Source organism: Pan troglodytes, chromosome Y (genome assembly GCF_028858775.2).
Source record: "Pan troglodytes isolate AG18354 chromosome Y, NHGRI_mPanTro3-v2.0_pri, whole genome shotgun sequence".
NCBI classification, from domain to species: Eukaryota; Metazoa; Chordata; class Mammalia; order Primates; family Hominidae; genus Pan; species Pan troglodytes.
The window spans coordinates 21,636,509-21,646,825 of NC_072422.2; the positions used below are offsets into that span (position 1 = coordinate 21,636,509).

Sequence of the window (10,317 nt, forward strand, 5' to 3'; positions counted from 1 at the left end):
GTGCTCGGGCCAGGGCCAGGCTGTGCCCGCTGGCCCTCCTTCTTCCACCCCACGTCGGTCTCCTACTCAGCCACCACCTCCACCTCAGCCATGATGTCTTCCACCTTCAGCACTGCCTCCTCTTCCAAGGCCGCCTCCTTGCTCTGTACCCCGGCCGTCCTCTCCAGCATTGCCTCCAGCCTGAACACGGTTTTCTCCTGGGTGCTCCCACAGACCCTGGGCCTGCGCAGCCTAGCCCAGCCCATGTCCTGCACCCCTAGGCTCTGGGGGCCCGCGCTCCAACAGACCCGCTCCTTGAAAGACCCACGGGCGTCACCCTGCTGAGAAACTAGTCCCGCTGCTGCGGGTGCGGGAGCCTCTGGGTCGTCAAGGCAGTGCACAACAGCGTGTGCGCAGGCCGACAATGGCCAACCCTGGCGGCTGGCCTCTGGTGTGCCCAGGGCATAGGACAAGAGGCCCTTTGGAATGCTCCTTGGAGTACAGCATCCTCAGGGAGGAAGCACGGTACTCGGAGCCTGTATTTGCCTCGACCTACGAGAGTGCGTGCCGGGGCTCTGGCCTCTACAGCAGATCAATTCCACCTCAGCACAGGCAGGGGACTTTCCTCCCACATACCCGCCCCGACTCACTTCCCCTAGTCCAACCCTGCCGCCCTAGCCCTAGCAACCAGAGTTCTCTGGATTCGCAGTATTACTTCCGTACCATCTACCTGGCCTACCTAACGAAGAGAGATGTTTTGTGTGTTCATGACACATAGAGATGTTCATGGCTTGCCACACTGAGGATGTCAGGGCACAGGGCTGCCATGCCCACAATTCCAAAGGCCACGCAGCCCGCGTGTCCTGGACTCTGAGCTACCCGGCACAAGCTCCAAGGGCTTCTCGGAGGAGGCTTGGGTAGGGAAGGCGGGGGGTGAGGGGGCTGGAGATGCAGGCGCGCCAGAGGCTGTGCAGCCCAGGGAAACGCCCACCGCCCTCCCATTGATTGGCCACGAGGGAAGGAAGTCGGCCTGGGTGCGGCCCCTTGGCCCTTAGCGCGCAGTCCCTTAGGGGGTCTCCTGGAAACCCGGCGTATGCGCCCTGAGGGCCCGCTGACCCACCGGGAGCCATAGAGGCTGCAACAGGGTTCCTATGGCGTGGGTCGGGCAGCACAGGCCTTGGTGTGTGCGAGTGCCGAGGAGGGCACTGCCTTCAGGGTGGAAACTGTGCAGGAGCGGGCGGCCGGGGTGGAGAGTGAGCAGGCGGCTTTGGGGGAGGAGGCGGTGCTGGTGGCAGATGACATAATGGCGGAGGTGGAGGTGGTGGCCCAGGAAGAGGCCCTCGTGAAGGGGCAGGTGGAGGCCCAGCGGGCACAGTCTGGCCCTGGGCCAATGACCCCAGAGTCTGCACTGGAGGAGCTGCTGGCCATTCAGGTGGAGCTGGAGCTGGTTAATGCCCCAGTCAGGAAGGCCTTTTCTCGGCAGCGGGAAAAGATGGAGCGAAGGCGGAAGCCCCACCTAGACCACAGAGGCGCCATCATCCAGAGCGTCCCTGGCTTCTGGGCCAATGTTGTATCCTTCTCAGTGTTTCTTCGGCCTTTCTAGTGGAGAGGTGCCCTCGGGGAAGTGTAAGTAACTGATGGGCAGCTCGGCTTCGATGTGACTCTTTGGGGAACAAAGGGGAGTAGCCACGGACAAATGTGGCTGTGGAATGCCGGAGCAGGCGTGGGTACTATTATCCTGCATGCGGCAGAGAAACCCTTGGTGATGCCGAGCAGCAGACGTTTGGGGCATCTTTTTGAAGAGCGGAAGCGAGTTCAGACCAGAAGAGGTTTTTCAGTGAATCAAGCTATTTTTAAGGGAGTGTGATTGCTGCCAATTGCTAGTCCGATCTGCGACTGGGCGTCTTCGACTATAAGCAGATTCTGCCACTCCTCAGACACCAGCAACTCTCCGCACATCATGCCTCCCCATGTCAGTGCAGTCAGCCTCAGAATTATACACCTTCTGTGAACGCAAGAGGCCTTAGTTTAGGGGGAGGGGGAGGCGAAAGGAGGTCATACATGGAAGCAGATCTGAGAAATCCCCTACCCCAGCCTCTGGGTGCTCTTAGGCCTTCTTCCCTGTTGCTCCTAGCTTTTCCTTCCATCGTGTGTTAAGTCTCTTTGACCTAAATCAGATTGCACACCACCCCCAGATGTCAGCCCTGATCACTGACGAAGATGAAGACATGCAGAGCTACATGATCCACCTGGAGGTAAGGCCAGGAAGCCTGAGGCTAGAGGGTTTAGCGGGGGATGGTAAGGGAAATAATTTATTCCTGTAAGCAACAGCAGGCATCTCACCCGAAAAGGTATTTAAGCTTTCTCCACCTTGCCCTGACAGGTGGAAGAAGTGAAGCATCCAGTTCATCTGTGCAAGATCATGTTGTTGTTTCAGAGTAACCCTTACTTCCAGAATAAAGTGATTACCAAGGAATATCTGGTGAACATCACAGGTGAAAGGTGGCTCCCAGGATGGGTAGTGGAAGGAAGATGGTGGGTGGATCATTGCCAATGTGATCCAGCCCCCTTCCCGCAAAAATTCCTGTCTCTGTAGAATACAGGGCTTCTCATTCCACTCCAATTGATTGGTATCCGGATTATGAAGTGGAGGCCTATCACTGCAGACACCACAACAGGAGCCTGAATTCTTCAACTGGTTCTCTGACCACAACTTCGCAGGATCTAACAGGACTGCTGAGGTAAGTCCTCACTGGGAAACATGAGGAATGACCCCGTGTGTTCCCAGCTGCTTGGGTCACCATTCTGAGTCCTGATGAGGCCTTTCCTGATGGATTCCCCTGACAGATCCTATGTAAGGACCTGTGGCGCAATCCCCTGCAATACTACAAGAGGATGAAGCCACCTGAAGAGGGAACAGAGATTTCAGGTGAGCTGTTCAGTTGGAAGTGAAGCTTTTTGATGCCCAGGATAAGGGGGTTGACACACCTGCCTATTAGGGAGGCTGGAGGCTCATTTCAGAAATGTATAAATTGAGCCTCCTTTCATACATGTAGAAATTCCTTGAGAGGAAGACAGAGTGTGACAGAATCCAGGACATTCATGGCACTGGGCTGAAAAAGGCACATTAGAGACTGCACTGCAAAGCACGTTATAGCTGTGAAGTCTTAAGCCCAGGGAAGCATCATCCATTTCCGGAATCACTGAGAAGAAAAGCTAAAAATCCTTCACTTCAGTCTGTGGCACTTGATTCCATAGCCGTCAACCCCACCGGCAGTCATCCTACCAACCCCATAAGATTGGGCTCCCTGAATGTGCGTCCTGGTCATCCTTGCCCCAAACCACAAAGGACTGTTTAGATTGATGGATTTCCTTAAGCTGTTGCCCCATCAGATTTCTGTGTGCTTTTAGGGTACAGTGCATCTTGTTAGCTGACTCCCCTCACAGAGAATACTGGGAATGGGGCAGGGATTGCACAGAACAGTTTGTAACACGTGGTAGAAGGAAGTTTAAGGGATCACAAATGGGGAAGAGATATCCTTTTCTCAGCGGGCCCTACAATTGAAACATTTCAAAGTATGGCTCAGAGAAAATGCATTTTGACATGCGTTTGTGTTTCTCCAGGGTACTCCCAGATGTTGAGTTGAGTCTCTCCCCGATGTTGAGTTGAGTTGAGTATGATGGAGCATCACACTTTACCTAAAGCAGCAGAACTCCTAAAAAGTTACTACGGTATGCAGGATGTCAGTATTCAGCATGGTCTTATGCACAGGAACTAAAGGAAAAACAGATCGAGTCACAGAAAATCAGACAGGAAGAGGGGGTAAACTTGGATTGTATGGAATGAAGAATAAACATTCTCAAGGATATGTGACTCTGTGTTTGTGTGTGTTTCTCTGTTTGGGTGTGTGTATGTGTGTGTATATTTATCCCCTGGATTCGGGTGTCATAATGAATTGATCAATCCATGTGCATTATTCTCTTCATGGAAATAACCAGTCCGTGTTGGAGCTGGGCCTCTAAAGTTGTAGAGTGAATAGATGTGGAATGTGTTGCGATTCTTCCTACAGGACAGAGTTGGGGAGGTAAAAGCAAAAGACAGCTTAGTTGGAGGCTTACTTCGTCCTATGGAAGCAGAGGTAGTTCAAGGAAAGGGGTCAATAGGCACTAAGGTTTCCAGGTCCCAGTTTGCTGGGACCTGCAAAATCCTTCATTTTGGTATCATCATACCCAATAGATAGCACAGGATGATAGAAATCTTAAAGTTCAATTTCGTGTTGAATTCACATGTTCTCCTTTTAAAGGTGAATGCATAATCCTTTTCTGGGACAATCAGCCTCTCAGGACTTCTCAGACATCAACTTGAGAAGAAATGGGCACGTAACCTGTATGGAGGGACTGTGGGAAAGGTGACAGAGGCATGTGGGAAGGCATTCAGAATACGCTTTTTGGCATAGATGACTAAGGGAAAACTCAAACTTACAGAAGTGAGGGAAAAGGGGGAGGATTTGTGGAATATAAGATTGCTGGAGGATCCACGCATGGACTCTCTTGTCACTTGATGACCAGGATATGGACACTCTTGTTGATGTTTACATCTTTAGTTGTTTTAAGCTTTTCTCCAAGATTCTATGTTAGGTGAGGAGCCAATAATGTATGTAGCTAACAACATTATGAGTGCATTTTGTGCTCTTGCACACTCTAGTGAGGCTCTATTCTCCCCAGTGATGGGCACTGCAGATTATTTCTAGAGCCCAGGGCCCTTTTATTTTCTTTGGCCTTTTCAGCATACTTTGCCTAAGATTAATAATATAAAGAGAATATAGTTGCAGAGTATGTGTTGCAAGCCTCACACAGAAGGACAAAACATACAGTGTTCATTCTCGAGTGGGTGGCTGCTTCCCAGGGACACCTGTGTCTATGCACAAGATAAGGGGTTGCCTCTATCATAGATGGGGGAGGAGGATTTCATTGTTGGGCACAGAACTTTCTTCCCTGTTCCCAGATAAAACAGTTCCAACATGAGCATCCATGTTGGCCACACACTAATAGAGTGCTAACATTCCTGTCCTCTATGGACTCTGGTCAGCACAGCTCCTGTGAGAAGAGCTGTGTTGTTTCAGGGAAGGGTGTTTGACAGTCAAAGTTCATGAATCTGTTGTACTGCCTTCAACAAGCATTCCACACCTCCTGCTCGGTATCAGCAGTTGAGCTTTGAAAATCTATAGCCCAGTTTTGCCCCTGCTCCTATGCAAAGAGCTGAGGCTCTCCAGCGGGAGTCTTGTCCTCCTCTGACTACTGTCCCCATGTCCCACAAACACAGGAGAAACAGGTTTCCTCAGCAAATTATTCTGAAAACAGTTGGAACCCTTTGGCCCCCGCAAGCTGCCCTTTATCTTACTGTGTGCTGGTCAAAGGCACTGTGGTCCAGTACAGTATCCCTATGGTGGAATGGGGCAACAGATTGGTGTGTGCACTCAGGGCAACTCAGATTAGGAAACGTCTGGGGACTTGCCTATAATGAGGTCGTCTGAAAAGGTCTTGCCCCAAATTTAATGCATAGGAAAAAGTTGAGGAAAGGGTCTTGCAATGATTTTTCTAGGAAGTAAATAGATAAGAAAAATACTGTAAATAGATGCCAGGGCTAGTTTTGGAGGTAGACTGTTTTAAAGTGGTAGGGGAAGCACTTTTTCCAAGGCAGGCAGCAAACCAGGAACTGTCTACAATGGATGGGCGTGCCATGGGTTGCTGGCTCAGCCATATTGACACCCCAATGAGTGAATGCAGCAGACTGGGCTTCTTCCTCGATTCCTACATACAATTCAGTCTAGTGATTTCACATGAGAGCCCTTCTTTTGGTATTATCAGAGATCATGCTGAATTATACAGGCTGTCTAATGATTCTTCCACTGCATATTCATGCACATGGGCCGCAGATACTAAGGTCACTGACAAATTTGTATTCTGCCTCAGTAACTCTGAAACACCTGTGTTATTTCTAGTGTCAGGGTCTTGGTGTTTTTTCGTGTTTAAACTACCACGTGTGTGTTTGTAGTTGTGTATGTTTATTTTTCTGTGTGGGTTTATGTTTTCTCTGACTCCACCTATGTCTCTGTCTACCCAACAGGTTTCCACACTACTTGTAGTAATTTTACATGCCTATCTCTACAACCGTGCTGGACTTTGTATCTGTGTCTTTGAACATCGATCACTCTCTGTCCCTTCCTTTTTTTCCTTTCTTTCCTTTACACCCCTCCTTTCTTCCTTCCCCACCACACGCTTTCCATCTGTATCATCTGTCTTTTTATTCTCTATCTAAATTCAGTTTGTAATTCTGAATCTGTTATCAGTGGCATCAGATTATCATTTTAATGTCTGGATGAAATTCCTCTTTTAAAGACTCTCAGCTGAAGGATATGAGTTCTTTTTTTGAGCCATAATGAAGGGTTTATTTCTGGCCGATCTAGCAATGACTGTTAAAAAAAAAAATACTGGGCATGACAGGAAAGCCAAAAGTCACACGGATTCCACTCATCCCACTCAGTGTATCCAAAAGGTGGAAAAGTGAAAAAGTGGGTGATTCCTGTGGTCTCCAAGGCAGAATGAGAACTTTCAAGTGATTGTGTCAGATCATTTTCCAGGAGGCAGCTGTAGTTCGTAGATACATGCTGTGTAAACACAAGCACAATGATGAAACCAATAAAATATTCTTCTCCCTCTGTTTTAATGTTATTTTATCTTTTTAACAAATATTATACATACATAATTTCTTCATGACATGTCATAAACTATTGTTTAATTAACTCATACATGAGTTCTTCATTGTGTCAAAGAATGTCAAAGCATCATGATTCGTTATGACCTGCTACAGATAAGTGATAGGAAATAACAAAATGAGAGCATATAGAAAGGACAAATCATGGTCTGAGAACTTCACCAAGAGGTTCAGGCTAGATGAATGCATGTCAGGGATTCAGAAAGAAACTTGCACTTGTTATTAAGGGCTATGAATCCAAAAGAAGCACTCTTTGACATTTATGTCTTTTAACTCATTTGGGGAGTTTGGTGTGTTATTATTTACAGTGTTCTCTCTACCTTTTTTCATTATTCTCCCCATCTGGGGCTCTTATTATGTGAAAGCTGTTTCCTAGGATTGCATAAGGTCTAATGATATTTCATTTATTTTGATTCTCCTCACACTACATAGTTTTAATTTACCTAATGTGACGCTTTTTGTGTTCATTTCCTCAGAATGGGTCTTACTCTGTCTCCTAGGTTGAAGAGCAGCCCCACGATCTCAGCCCACTGTAGCCCAGACACCACACACCTTTGTGATCCTCTCAACTTAGACTGTCACACACCTGGCAGTACAGGTGCATGCCACCCCTCTCAGCTATGTATTAATTAATTAATTAATTAATTACTTTTTGGATGTGGGCCCATGTTGCCCCAGGCTCGTCTGGAACTCCTGAGTGCAGGCAATCCTCCCACCTCAGCCTCTCAAAATGCTGGGATTACAGGTGTGACCCATGGCCCGGCCTTCGCTTTGTGTTTTTTGCTTTTTATTCCTCCTCCTCACGTCTTGTATTGAAACATGCAGTGAAGGTTTCAATTCATGGACTACAGTCTCCGTGCCTGTAATTTCTATCTTTCAACTCATCATCGGCCTTCACTGGGATTTTCATATATATGTATATACATGTACACATGTATATTTTTTTCTTAACTTACCAAATGACGTCGCATTCTTTCCTGTATCATGAAAAAGACTTTGATAGAAAAGAAAAGCACTGCTTTATAATAAAATACTTTATTGACATTTATTCTCTTCAGGAATTTTAAAAATTGTTAATTTTTTAAAATGGCATATGAAAAGATACATATTTATAACTTACGGGGGTGATGTTCCAAAGGTCATATACATTATGCAGTGGATGCATTCAGCTAATCAACATATGCATGACCTCACATACTTGTCATTTTTGTTGTGAAAAAACGTGACAAGCACTGTCTTCGAATTTTTTAGAGAAATAATATATTATCACTAGTTATAGTCAGCATGCTGAAGAAAATGTTTTTAACCTATTCCTCCTTTCTAACTAGAAATATGTATTTTTGATACAGCATCTCCCCAGTGCACCCTCTTCACCCCAACCATTGGAGTCACTACCTCTGTGAGGTCTGCTTTTTATATTTCATATAAGGATGAGGTCATGTGCTATTTGCCTTTCTGATACATGGCTTATGTCACTTAACAAAATGGCATGCACACATTCAGCATATTCACACACATTGTCACAACTGGCAGTATTTCCTTTTTTATTATGGCAGTGCATTTTTCCATTGTGCATACGTGTTTTTGCCCCCATTTTTTTAATCCACTCATCAATCAAGGGACTCTCAGGTTGCTTCTGTATTTTGGCTATAGCAAAAATGTAAAGAGTGCAGCAATAATTGCATGGGTGCACACACGGCTTCAACATACTGATATGTGTATTTGTGGGTGTGCCCCGGAATTCTGATTTGCTGGATCATATAGTGGGTGGTTCTACTTGTAGATTTCTGAATACTGTTTATACTTAAATAAAAGCCATAAAGCTTCCTGTAATGCCTGCACTAATTTACATTCTCACCAAAAGTGAGCAATGATTTCCTTTTCTCTGCATCCTCACTGGAAATGAGCATTTTTGTTTGTTTGTTTGTTTGTTTGTTTTGTCTTTTGGATAATAGGCATTCTGACTGAAATGAGAAGAAATCTCATTCTGTTTTTGATTTGCATTTTCCTGAAGGATTAGGACTTTTTAGTGTGTCTTCTGGGCAACTGTATGTCTTCGTTTTACAAATGAGTATTCACAGCCTTAGCCCATTGGTTTTCATGCTATTGATTTGTTGGGAGTTCCTTATGTATTGTGAATATTCACCAGTTAGCAGATGCATGGTGATCCAATCATTGCTCCCATCCTGTAGGATGTCCCTGTCTGTTTAGTTTTCTGTGGTGTGTGGAAGCACTTTACTTTGATATGATTCCGTTCTCTATTTTTGATGGTGTTTACTGTGCTCTCGCAGTCACTTTGAGACCATCATTGCCCACAGGGTTGCTGTGGAGCTTCTTTCTTGTGATTTCTCCTGGTATTTTTATCATTTCAAGTCTGATATTGGAGTTTGGTGAGAAATAATCCACTTGTAAAATCCTTTATGTGGATACTCAGGTTTTCCCCAACCTAGTTTATAGAAGATACTTGATTTTGCACTGGGTATTCTTGCTTCTTTGGGAAAAGGCTGTGAGCTGCAAATGCAGTGACTTAGTTCTGGGCTCCTATTGTTTCTCATAAGCTCGAGTCTTCCCTTTTCTGCCAGTGCTATTCTATTTTGGTACGTAAAGCTTTGTAGTATATCATGAAGTTAGGCAGTGTGATGCCTCCAGCTTTGTGCTTTTTACTGGATTGCTCTGGGTTTTCAGGATCTTCTGCCATTTCATAGCAAATTTAGGATTCTCAGATTGTTTTTCTAAGAATGGGTCATTGATATTTTTACAGGGGTTGTATAGAATCTGAAGATCACTTAGGTAGTACTGATGTCAGTGCCATTTAGACAATGTGTGTTTATGCACATGCTCAGGGCCAAGAGACACTGGGTGTCCTCACCAATAGTGAGGTGCGCCTTAATGTCCAGCCAGATTGCCTTCCTGGAAGCACTCGGAAGGTCCCCTTCCTTTTTGCCGTCTCTTCACATTTCCTCCCCTGTGAGCCCTCTGTGGTCCTCCAGATTCCCTGTCTTTTTGGGGGGGTGAAGAGTTGCTGAGTTTGGCCTGTCTTTTTTAGGGGTGGGGAGGTGCTGGCTGAATGAGGATGGCAGAGGGAAACGAGCATGTCAGAGGAGACTGGCATCATCCAAATGGAACTTGGCAGCCCTGGGAGAGTCATTCTGGGAGGATGCAGACCTAGAGAGGCCTCAGGTGGGCATCTGTGTGGAGGGTGAGAGAGCCCTGGTTGAGTCCAAGCTGAACCCCAGGTAGTAAGTAGCAAGTCTCAGGACAAGGAAGGGAGCTAGCAAGGGCTGATAAGGCAGCTGTCTCTTGATCCTGGCTTCTCACCCATTTACCTTAGCTACTTATGTCTATTAAGCAGATTATGGTTCCCCCATCCTGAAATGTGGGTACTACAGTTCCCTGATGGGCCTTTCTCCACCAGCCCATGATGGCCTAAGTGTGCTTACTGCAGTCTCCTCCTTAAGCCTTGGCTTCCCTATGTGTGTCCTACCTCCAGGACCCACAGGCCTCTCAACCCCCGGCCCTGGGCTGCTTTCCTGGCCTCTTCTCTGTTCCCTCTCTGAGGGCCT

General features: G+C 46.5%; 1 pseudogene; it reads left to right on the forward strand.

Annotated features, from left to right (window-relative positions):
* Positions 1-1,072: 1,072 nt before the first annotated feature.
* Positions 1,073-9,994, forward strand: LOC743579 (testis-specific Y-encoded protein 2-like; annotated as a pseudogene).
* The last annotated feature ends 323 nt before the right edge of the window (positions 9,995-10,317 follow it).